We start from the raw sequence: 22,433 nt of genomic DNA on the forward strand, positions 1-22,433 counted from the left end.
CCTCATCCCTGGAGGGAAGTAATAGTTTTTCTCTCACAGGGCTACTGTGAAGATTACAAGAGAAGAAATATGTGAGGGAGCACCTGAGTGGTGCAGTTGGTTAAGCATCAGCTTTTGGCTCAGGTCATGATCCCAGGGTCCTGGGATTGAGCCCCATGATGGGCTCCCTGTTCAGTGAGGAGCCTGCTTCTTCCTCTTCCTCCGCCAGTCCCCCTGCTTCTTCACTCTCTCTTTCTCTCTCTCTGTCAAATAAATAAACAAAATCTTTAAAAAAAAATGCATGAGGTGTTCAGCATAGGGTTTGCTGCCCATAAGTGCTTTTAAAAAAAGGTGACTATTTGCATTATTTTTCTGGGAAACACTGAGAATAAAAAGAATGTAGCTTTATAGCATTCAGAGACTTTTGGGAACTTGCTAAAGCAGCCAGGAGAATGCATCTCCTAGACCTTCCACTGCAAGGCACAGTTGTAATTGAGGGTCACAGCAGCTAAACTTTGAAATTCAATGGTATCTTTGTTCAAGTCCACACTTCTCATGGGCTGCTCCCTGTCAGAGATGGAATGCAGCGGGGGATACTAAGGCAGACCCATTCATGTAGCCACAGGACTCCTACCAGTGTCAGAACAGACTCAAGGACTTCCTGGTGGTTTCGCTGACCCTTCATTAGCCTGCACCCCATTTCGAGGACACTTCATGCAACCTCCTTCCCCTCTCTCCTTTGCTTGAGGTCAGACTTGTATTGGAGTCTTACAGTTCTGTCAGTCTTTTCTGGCTCCCTCCCTACTTCCTTTCACGTCGGCACTCCTCCTAATCAAATGTTTAATCCAGTCTGGGTGTCTGCCTTTTGGAGGACCTGGCCTAACACACTTGAGTTCTTGTTTGGTTTACCCTGGTAATTATGCTAATCACAACTTGCAGAGAGTTCTTCCTGGCGCCAATCTCAGGGGAAATGATGATTACCACTGTTCTCAGAAGTCTCCGTCTCCATTTCTCCAGCAGTTCCTTTTTGACCTCATTGGATTTCCCACCATATTTGAACATGAGAGCCCCCGGCCCCTTCTCTAGTTTCTGTCTTGCCGGTGATGGTTAGTAGATCAGTCTTCAGCCACACCCTTTTCTCTCTCTGCTCCTGGAAACCTCGAGTCACCATCTCTCACCAGTATTGTTCAGTAAGGTCTGTTTTAAATATCTTTGCACTGTCTCAATACCTACTGGAGTCTGCTATGGAAGATGTGCAAGCAGATGCCTTTTATAGAACAGAACGGAGGGCATCTTTATGGAACTAAGGACATTATACACAATGGGATTTTACCTGTTTTGGTGATTCCTTCCTATAATTGTACATTCTATATTGGCTTCCACGAACTTAAATACTCACTGTGTGTAATATTGGGCAAACTCTTCATCGTGAAATAGGGATGGGCATATATGTCCCATTTGGTCATTGGGAAGATTATATTGATAATATCTAGCCCTGTGCCCAGCATTCATCAAATGTTGGTTTGTTCCTCTACCTAGGTGACTCAATCTAAGATAGCTCTTGGTTGTTTCAAGGAGAATTAAATGAAAATGTTCACAGATGAGAAGGAGATACAGAGAGGGAGGTAAGACAAGACTTGGACTCAGATCTTCTGTCCCCGGAGCCTTCCCTAATACCAGTCATTAATTATAAAGTAAGACCAAAAGTATCCTTAGTTCTGTCTTAGGTCAGGCTCCCCAGAAGCAGACTTTGAGACACAGGTTCACATGCCCATGATTTACTTATTATTTATGATTTCTTCCTTGGGGAAGCCAGGAAGGAAATAGAGGAAGAAGGAGGGGGAAGGGGAGGGAGCCCTACAGAAGGTAGACTTAGCATGATCTCCCAGGGTAACTTGGAGAAAAACTTAGGCTGACCTGAGGCAAAGGAGTTGGCTTTTATATTTCTGAGCCCACCAACAACCATCACCTAGGGCAGGTTGATTCCCAGGCATCTCCGGATCTGTGCATGTGGTGGAGGTGGAGGGGAGTAGCTTCAGCAGACTGAAAAGTCTTCTAGAGAAGAGCTGCAGGTGCTGGCCATTGGGAGGAGAAGCACATGAAAGGATAGAGGGGCACAAAAATGGTCAAAGGGGTCTGAAGGGCTAGATAGGAACACCATATGGTCCACTGTAACCCCAGCTTTCTCCTTGTCAAGCTGTTCCCATGGTTTTATTTTCACTTTAGAAGATGCTCATCTCAAAGCACACATACATTCTCTCTTCTGAAACCTAGCATTATGCTAGTTAATCACTAAAATTTAAATTTAAATTAGGGTAAAGAGTTCTTGGGTAGTTTCACACGGATACATGATTAGCCTTCCCATGACATTAAGTGCAAAACTACAAAATCCAAGGTGCCCTCATCTTTCTCTTTTGCTCTCTAGTCCCTTCTCAGAATCAGCAAGTTCGGTGCTGGCAGGACCTGATCTCTGCTTTTCCATTGCTTTTAATTTTGACTACATGTCTAAAATATCCTTGGCTTCCATAATAATAAAGCTGATTATTTATACAACTTATACTATGTGTTGTTGTAAGTACTGTCTGTATATTAACTTATGTAATGTTTACAACTAGGCTAGTGAAGCATATTAGCATAATCCTCATTTATGGTTGAGGAAACAAGCCCAAATAGTAAAGTAGTAGAACTGGATTTAAGGAATCTGGCTCTAGAGCCCATGCTTGTCACCACTATGCTGAAATGCCTCTCCAAGAGGACGGAATTCCCTCCCAGAGCAGCCTATGCTAATTTGTGTTCCATCCACGTTCTTATCAATGACTCCCTGTCAGCTTGAATTGGACTAATAAGTACCCAAGACTAATATAAACACTTAGTCTCTGGACCTGTTGATTTAGATAGCAGCTTCTATTCTAGGCCACCCCTGGCTTGTTCTGTGGTCTCTCCCAGCAGGACTCTGGCCAGAGAGGCCAAGATTTTGCCGTGTTTGACCATTACAGGTAAAAGTGATTTAAAAAATCCCCTAAAAGTCATACTGCAAGAGAAAGTTGACAGGCAAATTTTGTAGAAATTTGTGAATAAGTATGAAAAATCAAACTTAATAAAAAATAAAGGGTATCACTGCACATTGTGCAATATAAAGCCTTCAACAAGCATATAATTCAACATGATGGGACAATACTGAGATCCATGGATTCAAGTTTATTTATTTATCTGTATTTATTTGTGGGATCCGCAGGAAAACTGTTTCAAGTAGAAGAAAGGTCAAAGAACACAAAGAGCTGCGTGGCAACCTTTGCTAGCTTTTGTGCCAAAAATTTGGCTTCCTTATTTTATAAATGGGATAATTTGTTTTACCTACCTTAGAGGGTAGTGTATCAAATGAAACAAAATCTATGAAAATGGTTTATAAATTATCAAGTATTAAATACTCACATATGTTTAGCATATTGACCATGATCACGATAGATATATCCGAAACTCTCCTGCTGCTTGTACTTTTATTATATTTACTGTACTTTATTTTTCTACTAATAATGATGAATTTATAATTTCTCAGGATCTTCTTTTCTTTTTTTTTAAAGATTTAAAAAAATCTTTAAAAAAGATTTATTTATTTATTTGAGAGAGAGAGAGAGAGAGCACTGCACACACGCATAGATAGGCGCATACGTGCCTGTGCCTGAGCAGGAGATGGGCAGGCGTAGACTCTCTGCTGAGTGTGGAACCTCAGGCTGACTTCCATGGGGGGCTGAATTCCAGGACACAAAGATTATGGCCTGAGCTGAAGTCAGAGGCTTAACTGACTGAGCCACCCAGGCACCCCAGTGTAGATCTTATTCTCAACATCATATTTAAAATTAGTCTCTGTTGGTGTCCTACTGCTTAGCAGTCCAATTCTTCTATGCCCTCCCCATCTTAAGACCCTCAAAGTGTCATGGCTCTCAGCTATAGCTTCCTATTCTAGATACTCTCTTCCATTTTCCCATCAAAACGTATTTGAACCTTATCTGCTGTATTTTTATAAATTTATTCTCTCTAGAGTGATTGTGATTGTCCTTGAATGTGGCTTAATGTTTTTGTCCTTCGAAAGAACTTTAACAGAGAACTTCTGAACATGCAAAACTTTCATCCCCAAAAATTAATCTCCGAGGGATTTCAGGCACCACATAGAGAAAAAAGGCAATGCCTGATTTGTCTGGATCTGATAACAGAAACATGGACTTTTGTCTTTTAAATAGACAGACTGTTGGAAATGTCTATGATTATTTTTGTTCCTTTCTATGGCACATCATGTGGTGCTTTCAAATGGCTTTATGCTTGACTTCTCATTGCTAAGGACAAAGAATCAAATTATGTTAGAGCTTGTTTTTAGAAACCCAAGCGGCACTTGTAGCTAATTAGAGATATGCCCTAGGTTTCCTTTTCTTGTTTATCCTGAGGGATATAAAAAAAATTCCCAATGGTATTTCTTCTGGAAATTGTATTTAGCCAGAAGGCAATTTTCTAGTGTTCTAATCAATTTAAATTGATGCTTTTAGAACTCTAACCTTAATATTAATTCTAAAGCTGCCTTTTATTTAGGTAAACTTTTCAAATTATTAGTAGAAAGAAGATACCTCTTTTTACTAAATGGAATTCAACATCTCTTCATTCCTATTGCTTCACTGCATAGATGTGGATTTAACATATATTTCTTTATTTTGGTTGCATTAAGTGCATCTGCCTCTTTCAATTCATGTAATCTTTTAATTATGATGCAGATTTTTGATTATTCAGTTATAAAATGCATAATAACAGAGGAAGAATTTAAATGATTAGAATAATTCCATGTAATTTCTTATGCCCTCCCAGTGTTTTCGCAGAGCTTAAATCCATGAAATTGTTTTGAAAGATTTTAACTTCCTTTTTTCCCCCATTTGGCAAATGTCCCATGTTTCAAAGAGCCATTTCCTGGAATTTTATCAGAGTATTTTTACTAGCTTCTCTACATCTCTGTTTTCTTATTTGTGACCTAGTTATATCTAAGAGGAGATGGCAATCCTGAAGTCAATAATAATTCATAATTTCAGAATATATATATTTTTTTGCCCTTCTACTCTCAACACTATTATACTGTTATTGACTGCCATTCATTTGCCAGCTTTCAGGGTCATACATATGTGCAGCTTGGGTGTGTTGTTAACAATCCATTTGTTAACCTAGGATGCATGTCTGCAGGGGTTCTCAGCACATGTGTTTAAACAGAATGATATGGGGTCGAAGCCTTGAGATGAAGAAGGGGTATCAGTTGAGACTGCATTTGGCTTCATGTAATAGAAACTGAATTTCCAAAGCTTAACTGAATAGAGTTTTCTTTCTTTGAGATGATTAGAAAGTGAACCCCACAACCAGGAGCTGGTGAACTGCTCGCAGGAGCCACCAAGGACTTCGGCTTCCTTTTGGCTTCCTGTTCTGCTGTCCTTAGCTTATGGTTTCAAGAGCTCCATCTCCAGTCTTTTGACGGGGGAGGGCAGAGTATAAAAGTGCATACCAGCCGATGTGGTCTTTTGTTATCAGGAAAGTTAGAGCTTTCCTGGAAGTTCCATAGAATGCATATTTGCTTATATCTGGTTGACCAGATGGCTCATGGAGTCTGGGATGGTGTTTTTAAGTGTTTTTGAGCACAACTAGAATTATGTTAGAAAAGAAGAAGGGGGATTGGGTAGACACCTAGGAGCATCTGCCAAAAAGGGGATTTAGGAAAAGGGAAGTGAGTGGGAATACACTGTTCCTGGTCTAAAGGTCAGTCCTGAAGTCACTAATGATGAATATACAGAGCATTTCCAGGAAGTAGGTACCACCTGGACCAAGCCATGTTGGGCTTTACCTTATGAAAGTTCCCACATTCTAAACTTGCAAATCAGGAACCTGAACTGCTGATACATTGGCGTCAATCTGTCTTTCGGATGCACACTCACCCAAAGCTGCAGCGGCAGAAAGAAAACCGCAAAGATAATGTGTTAGCTTACGATGAGAATATTGCCAGCAAGTGTACCAAATGTTCGCCAACTGAATAATCTCAGGCAAATGTATGTGTAGCCAAATCATCGGAAAAAAATCAAAGAGGGATGTGAGTAGGGTGACCTTGATGGCTGATCTAGTGGAACAAAACCACAGTAGTCTGTGGCTCCTCTCTTCCCAATGTCCTCAGGACTAAAATAGTACTCAGGAAGAAAATATGTATCCTTGGCCACTGCACCCTCCCCCTGGGCAGCACAAGAGATGTGTGTCTGTGTTTATGCTTCTGGTTCTCCCTTTTCTTGGCTTCAGATTTTGAAGAACTCCTCCTTTTCACTTTCCTTATATGTGTACATATGTTCACTCTGGCTACCCCCAAGTCTTGGCCTGGTGAATCAGTCAGGGAACTGGCAAGAAACATATGGGTCTACTTACTAGGGTGAGGACAGGTAACCCGCCAAGGGACAGTGGTGCACCCTGGGGCTAACCCAGATGGGGAGGTATAGCTCTCAGTCCTAGAAGGATGCTGCTTTGGCTGTAGCTCTAGGTGATAGTTACCTGACAAAAGTGCAAGCTTTTGGTAAAAGGAAAATGGCTACAGCCAAACTATGGTCTGACAAAGAAACAGCTATGTTCCTGGTAATGACTCCCATTATCCAAATAAAGCCAGAAGTGAGGGAGCCAGGGAACCCATGGATTCTGTGTCTATAGACCTTCGTCCTGTAGCACAGAGCAGGGTGCAGAAGGCCAGAGGGACTCTGGAGTGGCCAGTAGTGAAAATCTAGCAACCCCAAGTGATGGTTCTCTTTGTGGTAATATGCCTATCTGTCCTCTGATCCAACAGCTCTTTTTCTAGCTTTTAAATCTCGGAGGTCAGCCATCATTCTACTCCATTTCCAAAGTATTTCCTACCTACAGCAGCACAGTCCAGGGAACAGGTTGTTGAAATGGTGTGTGTGTGTGTGTGTGTGTGTGTGTGTGTGTGTGTGTAAGAGGTAGGGCGGGGCCCTCACAGCCTGTACTCATTTTCTCTTCTCAAGGATTTCAGTACTTCTTTTTCTAACTGTGGTCACTTGAGCCCAATCCCAGTTAGCTCAGTATTGAGTGATCAGGTTTCCTTTTTGACCTGGCTGTTAGGAAGCTACAGAAGATTGTGTAGCTCATCTTTATCAAGGACATATACACATTTCTCGTAGTGGCACATGAGTACATTTAGGTCAGGGCTTCTCAACCTTGGCATTATTGACATTTGGGGCCAGAGAATTCTTTGTGAATGGGGAATATAGTATGCTTATTCACAAAGTGTTTTATCCATGGGGACTGTCTTGTGCATTGTAGGATGTTTACAGCATCTCTGGTCTCTATCCACTCGATATCTGTAGCTCCCCCTCCCCTTCTTATCAACACCCTATTCTCTGGGGAGGCAAAATTGGCCTCTATTGACACCACTGCTCTAGGTGAAAAAACAGGTATAGGCGAGAGGTGAGTTAAAATACAGTGCCTCTCCTGATTGTGTCACTTTCACTAAATATATTTATATACTCACACATGTATTTTATATGTTTATTTATATATGTGATATTACATAATTTTGAGAACATTTTTATTAAAACAAATATATTATGGAGTACAATTTAATACGTGCATCAATTTTTCGATAAAAGATCAAGAGCTGCAGGCTATATAATCCTTGTTGTAAACATCAACAAATACATGTAACAAAGCTATCAGGCTGGATTTTTCTGCTCTTTGCAGACATGTGACCTTGGCTGAAGGCTCTGTATGTGCCGTTTCTGACTCAGCAACAAGCAGAAATATCACTGGCTCCACAGAAAGGCACTTGCATCAAATATTTAGTGACTTTAGTAACTTTATTTATTTATTATGTAATAAATACAATGTCTAGCATTAGCTTCTGAGAGAATAACATGTTCTTCACTTCAATAAATATATGCAAAGGAGTGAGGGAAATTTGAGGTATAACTAAGCTGTAATTGGGGGAAATTTTAAGTGTCAGATCAGGCTTAAAATTAAAGTCTCTTCTATACATTTTGTTTTATGGATCTGAACTTCCCTCTCACCCCTGATCATTGGGGTTGTGATTCCTTTTACAAATTTAACTACATTTTCAGGCTCTATTCCACCCTGATATATTTTCTTTAGCCAAGCTACTTGAAAACTTAAGCAGCTTAAAATGATCATTTTAATTTCTTATAATTCTATGGGTTGACTGGGTTGAGTTGTGAGCTTCTTTTGGTTGGGGTGCAATCATATAAACTTCACTACATCAGAACATCAAGACAGCTCACTGACAGGATGCATTTGATGCTGACTACCGGTGGGCTGCTCTGCTGGGGCTACTGACTGGAGAGATACATACTAGATTTTTCACAGCACGGTGACTTGTTTCTGAGAGGATGTGTCTCAAGAGAGATCATTTCAAGAAAGAGTAAGTGGAAGATGCCAGTCTTAAGACTAGATACGAAACTGGCATAGCATAAGTTCTGCAGTGTTCTCTAGGCTATGCAGCCACAGGGCCAGCCTAGGTTCAGGGGGATGAAAAAGAAACTCCTCTTCCTGATGAGGAGAGTGACACAAACTTCACAGCAATCTTTAGTCCACCATGACCTCCAAGTGTTTTCTGGAGTCACAAGAATTTTTGAATTCTACATGGAATTTTGAATTCTACATGGAATTTGAATTCTACATGAATTCTACATGGAATTTTTGGATTCTACATGGAATTGGGGGATTCTACATAGAGCCACTTTGGTTGTCATTAAATCTGGTATCTGGGCAGCATCACTTTCACCAATTTGGCCCTTGTCTGATCTAGTTCTAGTTCTTCTCCAATACTGTCTTCTTCTTCTTCTTTTTTTAATCTTAGACTTTGTGTACATCTCAAACCGGAGGTTACATTCCCTTCCACTTCTCCTTTATTTCAGATATCAGGTAAACACTAGGGCATGATCATCCATGCTATTCCAGGAAGTCCTTACTGTTTTCTTAAAAAATATGTTCATTTTCCATGAAAATCTTCCAACTGGGGGCAGGGGAGTTATGGCTTCAATCACAATCCTCTCTGTGGGAAGAAGTGTCAACTGGCAGTTTTTTGAGTTGTGAGACCTATGTTTATTTATCTTGGTAATTACCCATAGTTGAAAGCCTATTTTTCAACCCCCCCCCCAATTTTGTTGACTGGATAGCAGATGAATTTTTAAAGACAAAAGGAACTAAAGCAACAGAAATGGAGTGAATGAAGTTCTCTAGAATTAGCTTCTAAAAACAATCATATGACTTGGAGATCTCTATATTCTGTTGGCCCATGGAATAAAGGCCAAATCCTAGGCATAGTGTATGAGGCCCATTCTGACTTGGTTTCATTTCATTCTTTAATTTTTACCCTCTCCCTGCTACACACCATAAGCTCTAACTCAATACTTAAGTGTGGTTTGAGGACTACTTGTGTCACCATTTTTTAAAAAAGATTTATTTATTTATTCACAAGAGACACAGAGAGGCAGACACATAGAGGCAGAGGGAGAAGCAGGACCCCTGCTGGGAGCCCAACGTGGGATTCCAACCCAGGATCCTGGGATCATGACCTGAGCCAAAGGCAGATGCTCAACCACTGAGCTACCCAGGTGTCCCTACTTGTGTCACTATTAAAAATGCCCATCTGTGGGTACCATTCAGGCCTATGAAGTCAAAATCTTTGGGGCAGGACCCAGGAATTTGTATTTTAACAAGCACCCCAGAGATTCATAGATACACTAAAATTTGGGGGTCATTCCTAGCTGTCTTGGTATCTTCAGCACATTTATAAGACTTTTCAAATAATGAAGCATATCAGAGGTTGTGCTAGAAAATATCACTACCATTATCTAAAATGAAGAAGGGGGGGGAAGCCTGGGTGGCTCAGCGGTTTAGCACCTTCAGCCTAGAGGATGATCCTGGAGTCCTGGGATCGAGTCCCACTTCAGACTCCCTGCATGGAGCCTGCTTCTCCCTCTGCCTGTGTTTCTGCCCCCCCCCCCGTGTCTCTCATGAATAAATAAAATAAAATCTTTAAAAAAAATAAAGTGAAGGGAAGAATTCCTCTCAGAGGTGAGGATCTGTTCTTCATCTAGAAGACACTGTAAAAGTGTGGGAGGAAAGAAGAATATAATTTCATTGGCTTAGGATGGAAGAATAAAGCCTTAAAAACTGTCCCTTTGTGGAAGAATCCAAATCCTTTCCTGGTCTGTGTTCTTTTCTCATTTCTCAGTGTTTGTACCCCACCATGAACCCTGGCGGTCTGGAGTGCTGTCTGCCTACCTCTGGACTAACAGCCTGCTGCATATGCTCTCCCCTCCCTGGGAGAACTGCAGGGCCCGTTCTTCCCAGTTAAGACCCAATGCAATGTCACCTCCTGCCCTGATTTGAAGTCACTCACTTCACTCCTTGCACTCATGTCACTTTCTCATGTATTCTGGACATAACTCAAATGTCCCTAACCTATAAGTACAAATGCAGTCATGCTAAGTGAGAATACCGACTTTATTAGATTGGTAATTTTTTTTTTTTTTTTTTTGCCCTGGCAGCTCCAGGCAGGGCTGTCTTCCTGTGTTTAAAAATGAGTCCACACACCCTGGTGCAGCTGCTATTCAGCCACCGATTTCTCTCCATCTCCTCTCTCTCTCCCCTTGAACTCACAGCTAACAGCTCAGTCCCTTTGCACGGATCGCCTGGACTCCAATCAGTTCGGCTGGCACCGACTCCGTGCGCTCAGTGTCTCTCTCTAGATCGATAAGCTTGGGCTTTGCCACGTGTGCATCTTGTCGCAGAGGCAGTGCTTTACACTCCAGAGGTGCTAAATGGCTTGGGAACGCAGTTTTGAGACTGACAATTGGATAAAGAGCAGAATGAGCATCGGAGGAGGAAAGCCCCACGAGGGCTCAGCTGAGCCGGCTGCCACCACTGGGCGCTGACCCTGGCTCCCAGTTTCCGCAGCCACAGCCTATAGGGGAACACCTGTTAGCCCGGATGCCCTTGTTTTCTTTGTCAGACTGAAAAAGTAGGGCTGCCAGCTGCTTTCCACAAAACCCTGGATGCGCTCGGCAGATCCGACCCGCGAGCTCAAACACCGCCTTGCGAACCTGGGCGCCCAGCCACCCTCCAGGGATGGCGGAGGAGGGAGGGTCTCGGGAGGGGCCGCCCGGTGGCCGCGGGACCTGGGCCCGAGGCTGTCAGCCCGCCTTGCCCTTGCTGCCCTCGCTTGGGAAGGAGGCCCGGGGGCGGGGGGGGTCCTCGGTGGCTTTCCCGTGCAGGGCGGGCGGCGCTCGCAACGGGGAGCGGCGCGCAGACCCGGCCCCCGCCCCCGCCCCGCAGTCCCCTCCGGGCCCGCAGGCCCCTCCCCGCGACCTGTCGCGTGGGCCTCGGGCGGGGGCGGCGGCGGCAGCGTCGGGGATTCCGGCGAGTCCCAGCCCGCGCTCCGAGGCCTCGCGGGGGGCGGGGTCTGCGGCGGGGGCGGGGCCTCCAGAGGGCGGGGCTTGGCGCCGCGCGGTGGGCGGGGCTTCCGGAGGGCGGGGCTTCGGCGCCGGGAGGTTGGCGGCGGCCGCGGCTGCGGCGGAGGAGAGGAGAGGGGAGGGGAGGGGAGGGGAGGAGGGAGGAAGGAGGGGACGGGACGGGAGGGGAGGGGAGGGGAGGGGAGGGAAGGGGGCGGCCGGCCGCGGGGAGGGAGTGAGTCACCTGACCGCTGCCCGCGCCGCCCGCCGGGCTCGCTCGCTGCCGTCAGTCGGGCCGCGCGGCGCCTCGGCTCTGGTGAGTGGCTCGGCGTCCGGCGCGCCCTTCCCGGGAGGGTCCGGCGGGGCTGCCCGCCTGTGAGGGGCCGCCCGCGGGCAGGTCCGGGGAGGCGGGCGGGCGGCGGCGGCGGCGGCGGCGGCGGCGGCTCTTCCTGGAAGTGGCCTCGGCCGCCGGAAGGGGCGACCTGCCTGCACCCCGTGCTCCGCGCGCGGGGCCGGCGCTGTTGTTTACGGGCCCTCCCCGCCCCGGGTCGCCCCGGGTCGCCCCCGGGTCCCGGCCCGGCCCTCGTAGCCGCGGCCCGCCCGGGCTGTGACACATCAGCAGCGCCCGCGCGGCCGGCCCGGCGCCGTGTCGCCCTCCCGCCGCCTCCCGCCGCCCTCCCGCCGCCTCCCGCCGCGTCCCGCCGCGTCCCGCGAGCTGCTTGCCTCGGGGCGGCCGGGCCGGGGTGCCTGCCGCGCGGGGAGTCGCGTTAAGAATGGCCGAGGGGGTGGCTGGAGCAAAAAAAAAAAAACAAACAAAACAAAACAAAACAGAAACAAACAAAAGCACCCCCCACCTTGCGGGGCAGGTTCGCAGGCCGGACATCCCGGAGCGCCCTTTGTTGGAGCTGCGCCCACCCGCTGTAGCTAAGGCTCCCGCCGTGCGCCGACGGTGGGTGCGGGTGACGGAGGCGCCGGCTTTGCGCCCGGCGGGGGGGGGGGGCGCCGGGGCCGCTGCTCTCCCCTCCTCGCGCGGCGGCTTCGTGTCCCCGAGGGGCCGTGCGCGGCTCCCTTTGTGCACCGAGCCCTCCGCGTTCACCTTGGGCTGATGCAGGTATAGCGTAGTAGTGATTGTGAAAGACGCGTGTGGGGGAAGAAAAAAAAGCGAAACAAAACACCAGGCTGCTGTGTGATGCTCGAAGGAACAAAGGCTGTTTCCCGCAGGGATGCTCGTCTGTTGGGAGACGGGAGTCGCTGCTGGGACTGTGACCCGCGGAGGATGCCGCTACCGCTACCGGGCCTTTGTGCGTGCACGTGCTTTAGCGCTCCCGATGGCCGGAGGCTTTGCATTTAGAGCAGTCCGGAGAGCTCAGGGGCGGAATACGCCAGACGTGTCGGTGACTGAGCACTTGAGCGCTTCACATGGTCAAGCAGAGAAATGGGAAGAGGTAGGCAGGCTGCTTCCTGGTCTTGGGTAGTGGTGCAGAAGGGCTGGGCTGGGCTGGGCTGGGCTTGAAGGCACTTGCCACTTCTGTCTTTGGCTAAAGAAGCCTGGGGAAGAAAAGGACCGTTCCCGAGTCAGCTTGGAGTGGGATGGCTTCGGCTTAGTGACAGCATCGCGTGGTGTGTCACTGTTGTCTAACATGGCTGTGTCTAGTGGCTTGCCATTGTTCAGTGTGTTGGTTGGATAACAAGGTAGGATGACTCCTTAAAAAAGTTAGGTTGCTGAGTCATTCACCCCAGCCTGAGAGGTGATTAAGAACAGCTGGTGCAGACACTCTTCACCACATGCCTCCACCGTAAAAGGCCAAGGAGAGCTCCAGAGGGGTTGTTTCAGAGGCCTGAAGGGGACCCAGCCAGGGGTGTCTGTTTTGATACAGGTAATGAGCGGGTGAAGTGCAGGAGCAGCCTTAGGAAGTGGCCAGGTGGTGTTTAAAGACAGACTGGCCTTAAGAATACATTTGTGCTGGAGAGAGCTGAAACGGAGGAAGACGTTTACAGCCAGGAGTAACCTACCACCAGCAGGAGTGTCCTAAAAAATAATTTACTACCTTTACTGTACTTAGTTTTTTTTTTTTTTTTTTTTTTTGTTTCCCTCTTGTGGTTTTGTTGTTATGTGGTTTATACATTTCAAAAAGTGAACTTAATTTGTTCTTCGTAAAAAGTTCTTTATGAGAGCACAGAAGGAGACTTCCTCTCGGTTTTCACGGCCCTTGGCTTTTTTGGTGCATACAGTCGTAGTTTCCAGCGGCGGAGACAAGGGTAAGGAGAATATGAGTGGAATTGGCAGGTGTCATTGGGTCAAGTCTAGAAAGAGCTGTCTAAGGGAAGGTAAACCGTATACATGTCTCATTCACTCAGTTACGGTGGTGCTAGAGTGTCATTACTTCTTGCTTTAAAAAGGACCCAAGCTCACCAGCCAGCCCCCATTGTTAACAAAGTTTAGGAATGGGAAATGTGGAGGGGAGGGTGTGGAGAATGGCCCTTACCTGTGGTCCAAAGAATGACTAATTCTTATTGATGGTAATTCACTTAAAACATTTTATGGAGGGAAAAAATGGTTAATTTTATTGCTCCAAGTTTGGGACTATAGGAGATTAGAAATCATGAACTTTTTATAGGTATTAGGTTCTCTAATATGGTGTGCCAGATGATTCATATGGAACAAGATATTAAAACTTTGATTTTTGAGATTTTAATTTTATGGCAAATAGGAAAGCTTCAATATAAAGATTAATGGTAGTACATACATGTTATGTAACGTGGGTACATGCTCCTCTTTTTCTGTTGGGAACATGAAGAATTTAACCACTGCCTGTAATATTCTTCCAGCATCTGGAGTATTTTTTCTTTTTTAAGCTTCTGATTTCCTTTTAAGAGCTAGCATTCTTTCAAAATGTTGTTAATACTCATTTAATTTTTATTGCATACGTAGTCCTTTTTATGCTGTACTTTAAAGATTGGAAGCTTGAATGTAAATTTCTCATTACACTGTTGATATCAGGAATGGAAATTAAAAAAAAATACAGAATTGCCCATTACATATTGGAGACAACCAGATGGTTCGTTTAATGTGTATGATCTGAAGTATAATAATACGGAAAAGGGTGCAGTGGGAGCACCGGAAGATAATCTATACACTGGAGTATGACTTGTTTATAACAAATTCTTTTAACAGTAATTCTCTTCTGTTACTCCTTGAAGTCATTTTTTGGGGCCAAGTTTACATCTGCTTTATTAAGGGTTAATAAGACTACATATTCAGCAAAGCACTCGGGAAGTGGAATTCCCCCCCTTAGGGGGATGTGTATATTCAGAAAATCAACTTCTAAGTATGCTGAGGAGGGATGGTTAGTATTTACCATTCAGTTAAATGTCATAGGCCATGTGCCTTCCACACTCCTGTACCGTGAGAAATGATGTTTAGAATAATGATTGTAAAGTTCTTTAAAATGACTAATTGTCAGAGATTCCATTCACAGTGCATATCTCTCCAAGACTTGTATTTTAGGAATCAGCTTCTTCCAATTTTCTGACTAATGTTCTGTTCATGGGAACATTGCTTTAACCCGAAAACTCGCATTTCCTGAGGGTTCTGTTAAATGGAGGGTGTACTTTATGTGGTGGAATAAATGATTTATAAAATGTTTGATTAAAAAAAAAATACCCAATGATAGCCCAAGGTATGGGTAAATTGAGCACTCTTTGCCAGAATCCAGGCCCCTTGAAGAGAGTAAACATTTCTGAACTGCAGGTAAAATAGATTTACACCACCATGAAACCTGGACTTCTGGCTTACTCGCTGGATAACATTAACAGAACTGAAGGTTTGGTGAGTGCAGCGGACAGAGAGGCGGTAAGTGAAGTGGTTAAAACTGGGGGATCTGGGGCAGCCCCGGTGGCCCAGCGGTGGCCCAGCGGTTTAGCGCCGCCTTCGGCTGGGGTGTGATCCTGGGGACCTGGGATCAAGTCCCACGTCTGGCTCCCTGCATGGAGCCTGCTTCTTCCTCTGCCTGTGTCTCTGCCTCTTTCTCTCTCTCTCTCTGTCTGTCATGAATAAATAAATAAAATCTTTAAAAAACAAAACAAAAAACTGGGGGATCTGAAGCCAGACTGTCTGTGGTCCAGTTCTGGCTCTCTTGCCCATTTTACAGCCTTTAGCAAGTTACTTTACCTCCTTGTGCCTCTCTTTTTCATCTGTAAAAGGGGAGTGATGATGATGGAATGTATATCATAGAGACAGTTTGGACATTAAACGCACTAATATTTAAGTGTTGGCTCTATCTTAAACATTAATACATGTTAGGTATTACTATCTGTTCAAAATCAGGGAAGTGCTCCGTTACACAGCCACATTTTGCAGCCTCTTTGTACTGAATTGCAACCATTGATCACAAGGGAGACTGGAGACGGTGTGCAGATGTGTGGCACATTGCTGTTACTGGAAAAACAACTCCAGTGAACATTCTGATGTTAAGTCAGTAGCGGCAACTCAAACATCCAACTTCTGAGGTCAAGGAACACAGGATATGGCTTTTTACTAAAAGGATCTAACCACCTCAACAAAGGCCGGGAGATGGTCATCACCAGTTAATTGGAATTGGCTTTTGAAGAAATAAATACTTCCCATTCTGCATCTAGTCCATTCTGTATGTGATAGTGGTCTGGCAGGTTTAGTAACCTGTTTATTGCTTCCTTCTGCATTAATATCAGGACAGACTAATTTCTTAGTTCTCCCATGCAGTTTTTGGGGAACATTTGGAATGTTAAATATACCTGCCAATTACTCCTGAGTATTGTACTTTCTTTAAATGACATGCCTATGCCAAGATAGAAAAATTAGCCGTAATAAATAGTGGATATGTTTATCATATGGCTTCTTGCACCTGTAGGGCATTCAGAAAGGTTGTGTCAAACATTCTGACCATCCTTGAGAATATGAGTTTCTTTTAATTTATTTGTTTGTGTATGTATGTATGTAATCTCTACATCCAACATGGGGCTTGTATTCATGACTTGAGATCTAGAGTTGCATGCTCTTCCCACTGAGCCAGCCAAGCTCCCCAGAGTGTTTCTTTCTTATCTGTCTCTCTTTTCTTTTCTCTTTTTTCTTCTTTTTTTCTTGCTTTCTTTTCTTTCTTCGCCCTTCCCTTCCCTTCCCTTCCCTTCCCTTCCCTTCCCTTCCCTTCCCTTCCCTTCCCTTCCCAGAGCTCAAACAGGGGGAGCAGCAGGCAGAGAAGAGGGAGAAGCAAAATCCCACTGAGCAGGGAGCCTGATGTAGGGCTTGATCCCAGGACCCTGGGTTCATGACCTGAGTCCAAGGCAGACGCTTAACTGACTGAGCCACCCAGGTTCTCCAGAGTGTGATTTTCTTGATGATGAAGATACACGTTTTGTGTTTTACCTCCCATGGGACATTGAGTGTGTCCTGGCTGTGTCTCTTCTGCAAACTTTTGCCACACTGGTGATATGGTATGGATTCATTTTAGTTCTGTGATTTTCAAACTTGGGAATTTTTTAGAAGAGTGAAGGAGAGGACATTATGTGCTGTACCTCTTCAGTTATGTTAAATGTGTACCGGGGAGAAACTTCTGATCATTTAAAATTCTGCTTTCTGTTTTCGTTATTGGTATGAGTATTGAGGAAGCCGTTGGATTGAAGTCATTCTTTTAGCTCATCTCTTAAGAGAAAATTTGTCTTGTGACAAAAATTTTTCACCTGTAATTTATTTAGGATTGAGTTGAGCAAAATGTAATTTGGATTGGCCAGATGTTAGACCTCTCATGTATCTAACACTTCTCCTTCTCTAGAACAGATCCTTTGTTGTATTTAGGATTAGGGACAGTTTAGAGAATATTAATAGGGTAATAAAAATTACTCCAAAGCAAACATAAGGAAGAAACAGTAGTTGCCAGGATCTTGGTTGTTAATGACTATTGTAGGAGCACAGTGGGCATGCTGTGAAGTTGGCAAGGCTGCTGGTCCCTTTCTCAGTACTGGCACAGTTTTGAAAACGTTACCTTAATGCATTTGAACCTGTGTGTAAATCATGTTCTTGTAAAAATAAATTTAAATCATTTCTTAATGCCTTAGGAAACTCATTCCAAAGAATATTTTTGTTATAAAGTTGTTATTCCCAGGTCTATCTGATAAAGTTATTTCACTTTTGTTGTTGTTGTTATTTTTTAGATTGGCTTAGAGTCACAATGGACAGTTGTATTCCATTTCCCCACCCCCATTAAAGTGGAATTACACTAAAAAGTGTATGTCGTGAAGTCATTTTTCAACCCCTTTGTAGCCTGGACATTGATAATATCCTACTTGCATGGTAATAGACTAAATAGTGTGGTGAGGATAATAATGTTTTGCCCCTCTCTCCTGTCTTTATGCCTTATTCCGCCTTTAAAGTGTACCAGCATCTTTTGGAAGTCAGCTAAGTCAGTGAAGGAAATGATCCATCAGAGAGTTTATTATAAAATATGTCTATAAAAGATTTATTAGTCTTTGAATAAATTTATGAGGTTATAGTTATTAGGTTGTCATTTTGGAGTAAGTAGTTTTCAGTAAGATCAGTAATATCATTAGTGTGTATTTGCACTTAAATGTTGTTTTTCAGAAATGTAAAGTGGTTATCAAATCTTGGCCCAAGACACTTTTCATTTTCAAAGAACCTAACGTTTCCTTATTTACTCTGTTTTTCTGAGGCGTATTCCCAGCGTGGCTCAGGGTTCTCCTACAGATAGGATTTATCACTTAATTAGAAGAAGAAAAATACCCATTGGCTCTTTTAATCATTTTTTTTTTCCACATTAGTAAAAGACTTTTGAAGTAGAAAAGCATTTTGCCCAGCTGAATAGGGTTACATGTTTTCATTCTGAGCCGTTATCCCGAGAAATCAGAGGAAATGATAGATAGGGATGAGTCTGTAGCTCCTATAACTTGGCCTACTTAATGGTCTCTCTGTGGGTAAAGGATGGCCATAAGTCCTTTTCAAACTCTCAATACATTTCTTGGGGTTTTTAAAAAAATGTGTTTTGCTTCTCCTGGCATGTCTATTGTCACTGGCCTGGTTTGTTGTCTGTTCCAGACCTCAGGAGGGCTGGGACACCTTTCCGGAGCAGGTTGGTGGCATTGCACAGCAGTGGCAGAGGAGCTCAGAGACTAGGTTCCCTGCCTTTGCTTCTCAGGCCCTGGCCCCGCCCCTCCACGGAGTTAACTTCGAGCAGCTATCTTATCTCTGAAGAGTAAAGAATAATTGTGTTTTTAAGTTTCAAGGCACTTTGGTCTCTTATCTTCCCTTGCATGCTGTTCCTCTCCCCAAACTTAAACACAAACACACAATCAGCTTTTGGTGTGTATAGATAGTAGGGTTGGTAAACTCGTTTCATCATCTGTGGTATGCCATTGTTAGGTATTGGGTTTACATTTGACTTATGAAAGAAATATTTATGCCTTTGTATGCCAGGAACTTTTGTAGATATTGGGAATATAAAACTTTTTAGAAGTTACTAAGAGACAAACCATTACTATAGCATGTGTTACTTGCTGTAACAGCAACATGTGAAATGTGCCTGGGAACCATAGAATATAAGAAACCTAAGTTTTAAGAAATCAGGAAAGCCTTAGTGAAGTCAATGATGAATGCATAGTTGAGCAGAGGAAACAGCGTGTTTTGACATTTCTTTGGAGAAGTTTAGCATGGAAGAAGAGTAGAGAAGAGGGATTTTAGTAGGGGGAAGTTGGGTCAGGAAGGGTGTGTGTGTATGTACGTATATAACAAAATTATCTCAGTGGGACAAGGTTGAAGCAGGATGTGTCTTTCTTTTGTTCTTGGCTGGTTCCTCTTATGGTTGCAAGATGGCTGCTGTAAGTTCAAGTGTCAGGAGTCAATGACTAAGTTTCTTGGGAGAGGACTATTTATTTTCCCCTTAGGATGTTTCTTAGTAAGTAAATCCTTTCCCCAAAGCATCATAATAGATGCCATCCTGACCCTCTTCTCTCTGTTCCTGGGCCAATATTTTACATAAGTCCATACCTAAATGAGTCAATATCAAGGGAAATGAGACCACTGTGATTAGCTGATGGAACATCATTCATCTTCAGTTGGGACCAGGATCTGCTTCCCCAGAAACACATGGCCTTAGGTAGAGAGTAGCTTTGTGAACACAATCAGGGTATGATTAGAAAATGAGGGAGTGAATGGTGTTGGGTGGTCAGCAGTAACGCCCTTGCCTATTATTTACACCATCACTACACACAGACATATACTTCTAAGTAGAAAAAGAAAGTGTGGTTTTCTTTGATTTGGAATTTTAGGTGACTGCCCCCCTCCCCATCTTATTATATTTCCTGCCATGATCAAGTCTTACTTTAACAGTCAGATTAAATACATGTTTTATTTAGAAATATTTTAAAATTGAAAATGCCCGTTCTGCCCCCCCCCCCATAAAACCCTATGGAAGGAGTGTATTTCTCCTAGTACTCTAAACAGTTCAAAAGTTCTATGTCCTTTCTCTTAGTACTCTAAACAGTTCAAAAGTTCTATGTCCTATATTTTCAGGGTAAGGAAAATGTATAATTATATTTTGTAGCTTCTGATTATATCTATACCAAGAGAATCCCCCTTTCTCTCTTAATCTGCAGGGCACCCGCACCTGTGATATCTGTGGCTCTCCTGAGTGGTGAGACTGGGTTGGCTGGAATAGAGTGCTTGATTCATTGACTTGGATGGGCAACATTCTTTGGAACTCAAAGTCTTGAGTTAGATACAAACAGGAGCATCGTACTCTCTCTACGCACACATTCCCATAGTGGGAGGAAAAGTGGTCCTGTGGTCAGTTTATTTGTTATTCTTTTCGAACTTCAAGAATAATGCCACTTTAAATTTATATAGCATTCTTCTAACATTTCCAAACTTTTTAGAGTACTTTGATAATACTAAAGGAGTTTTATTCTTGTCATTCTTGTTCCTTCTTTTCAGTGCCAGGTTTTGGTGCCATGTATGCTTGTGAAACAAATGATATAAGTACATAAACAGTGTTGTAAATTCACAAAGTAGAAGTTAATTGCTAATAGGTTTTCCTATTTGATAATAACAAAGAGGCTGTGATATAGATGGTTAAGGTAGGGTTTTGAAATGGTATTAATTTTTTTAATAGAATTTAGGAAGCCTATACTGCCAAAATAATTGTCTCAGGTAAAAAGCAATAGTATTTATCTACTCAGTGTTCCTTGAATAATATTTGCAGTGAGAAATATTTCAGCTTTTTTTTTTACAAGCCTCATATTTACTTATTTAATAAAATCTTGTAATTATTGTATTTGGGAAAGTGGCTATGAAGGCTTAGGTGGAAAGTCTGCGGCTTGGAAATCCCCATTTAGAGATGGTGATTTTGACCTCCAAGTTAACTTAATAAAATTACAAGAAAGAGATTTAAACATTTTAGTTTTAGCTATGTGCATTATGTATATTGAGATACTGCAGCACTACGGTGGCTCTCGGGTTAGGGGATCAGGTTATTTTTAAAGAAAGCACTTCAATTTCATACCTCTACTTAATTTAAAAAATTTCAGATCTGTGATTCATTCAGTATTCTAATTATTCCCCTATAATTGTGCCTTATTTAATTAAAATTATTACACAACTTTTTAAATCTTTTTTTTTTTTAAACTCAAATTTATTATGAGTTGGAGCAAGATGATGTATAAGGAGGGCTTGGGAATTTGGAGGCACTTTTTCTTCATTGTCGTTTGTCTCCTGCCTCTCCCCCTTCCAGTTACTTTGCATACTATATGTGTTAACTCTTAGATCTATAAGGTTTTTAAAATTTTTTAAATTTATTTTTAAAAAGATTTTATTTATTCATGCGAGACACACAGAGAGAGAGGCAGAGACATAGGCAGAGGGAGAAGCAGGCTCCCTGCAGGGAGCCAGATGTGGGACTCCACCCTGGGATCCCGGGATCATGCCCTGGGCCAAAGGCAGGGGCTCACCTGCTGAGCCACCCAGACATCCCTATATCTATAGTTATAGTTATAGTTATAGTTATGGTTATGGTTATAGTTATATATATAGTTATAGTTTGATATAGTTTTAGGACTTTCACTTCCTCTAGGCAATCAGAAATAAATAATTTGGTGGATCATGGTTATACTTTTTATAGTTTGAAAACAAAATGACATAGGAAGAATTTATAATATTTAATTTGAATATAGGACATGAACACTTTAAAACCCTGTATCGAAAGTAGCTTTTAGTGAAATGTCTCTTAGTATTCTGTTTTTAAATTTTCTTTTTATTTTTCTTAAATTTTCCATATATAGAGTATAACTACAGATTTTGACTAAGTTCAGCATAGTTTAATGTTAAATTCATTTTAATGATATATGAGATTGTTTATGTAATCCAAGAAATGTTAATCAGAAATTAATCAATCAGATATTGAGTAATAAAGGGAAATTTGCAATTCCTTGAATGTCCTTTAACTCTAACACACAAGATACTTGAGACATTTCTCTCTGTGCCTAATTCTTCCATCCCTCTTTCACCTGCCCTGCCATCCTCCTCCCCCAAGAAAACCTGCACATATGTGCCTCTTAGGTCATGTGTATGAATTGAAACGTACTCTTTGGATTTGGGGCAGAAGACCTCTTCAACCTTTAAGTTACTAAACCCCTCAGGGTTTCAATTTCTGCATCTATAACAGAAGTAGGGAAGTGGGTCATACTGGATGAATGTGTTTTTTTTTTTTTTTTTTTAATTAGAAATTCTTTAGTTCTGTGAAACTAGCAATTCTCCTGAGCAGACTGGCCAGTTTTGATGTTTTCTTTTTACCTTGTTTGAGATCTTAGGCTTACTAAATTTTTATTCTTAAAGATTTAGGAGCCTCTGCATTTTGTAACTTAATTCCTGGGCCTGTAGAACCTTTTAAAATACAGTTTTCTGTTGGTCACTTGCATAATGATGACAATAAT

General features: G+C 43.0%; 1 protein-coding gene across 9 annotated transcripts in view; it reads left to right on the forward strand.

Moving 5' to 3' along the window:
- BACH1 (BTB domain and CNC homolog 1) overlaps positions 1-22,433 on the forward strand; it is a 134,881-nt gene that overhangs the window by 80,512 nt on the left and 31,936 nt on the right. Inside the window, exons 1-4 of one of the 9 annotated variants that reach the window (XM_055313463.1) lie at positions 11,688-11,778; positions 12,684-12,907; positions 15,214-15,315; positions 20,103-20,292. The exons of 1 other annotated variant lie outside the window; for it this stretch is intronic. The gene's annotated coding sequence lies outside the window, so the exon portion shown is untranslated. Of the gene's footprint in view, positions 1-11,670; positions 11,779-12,265; positions 12,412-12,683; positions 12,908-13,002; positions 13,340-13,624; positions 13,722-15,213; positions 15,316-20,102; positions 20,293-22,433 lie in introns of those variants that run through there. 7 more of the 9 variants (XM_055313465.1, XM_055313469.1, XM_055313468.1 and 4 more) reach the window with 7 other exon arrangements.

This window comes from Nyctereutes procyonoides, unplaced genomic scaffold (assembly GCF_905146905.1).
Source record: "Nyctereutes procyonoides isolate TBG_1078 unplaced genomic scaffold, NYPRO_anot_genome, whole genome shotgun sequence".
NCBI classification, from domain to species: Eukaryota; Metazoa; Chordata; class Mammalia; order Carnivora; family Canidae; genus Nyctereutes; species Nyctereutes procyonoides.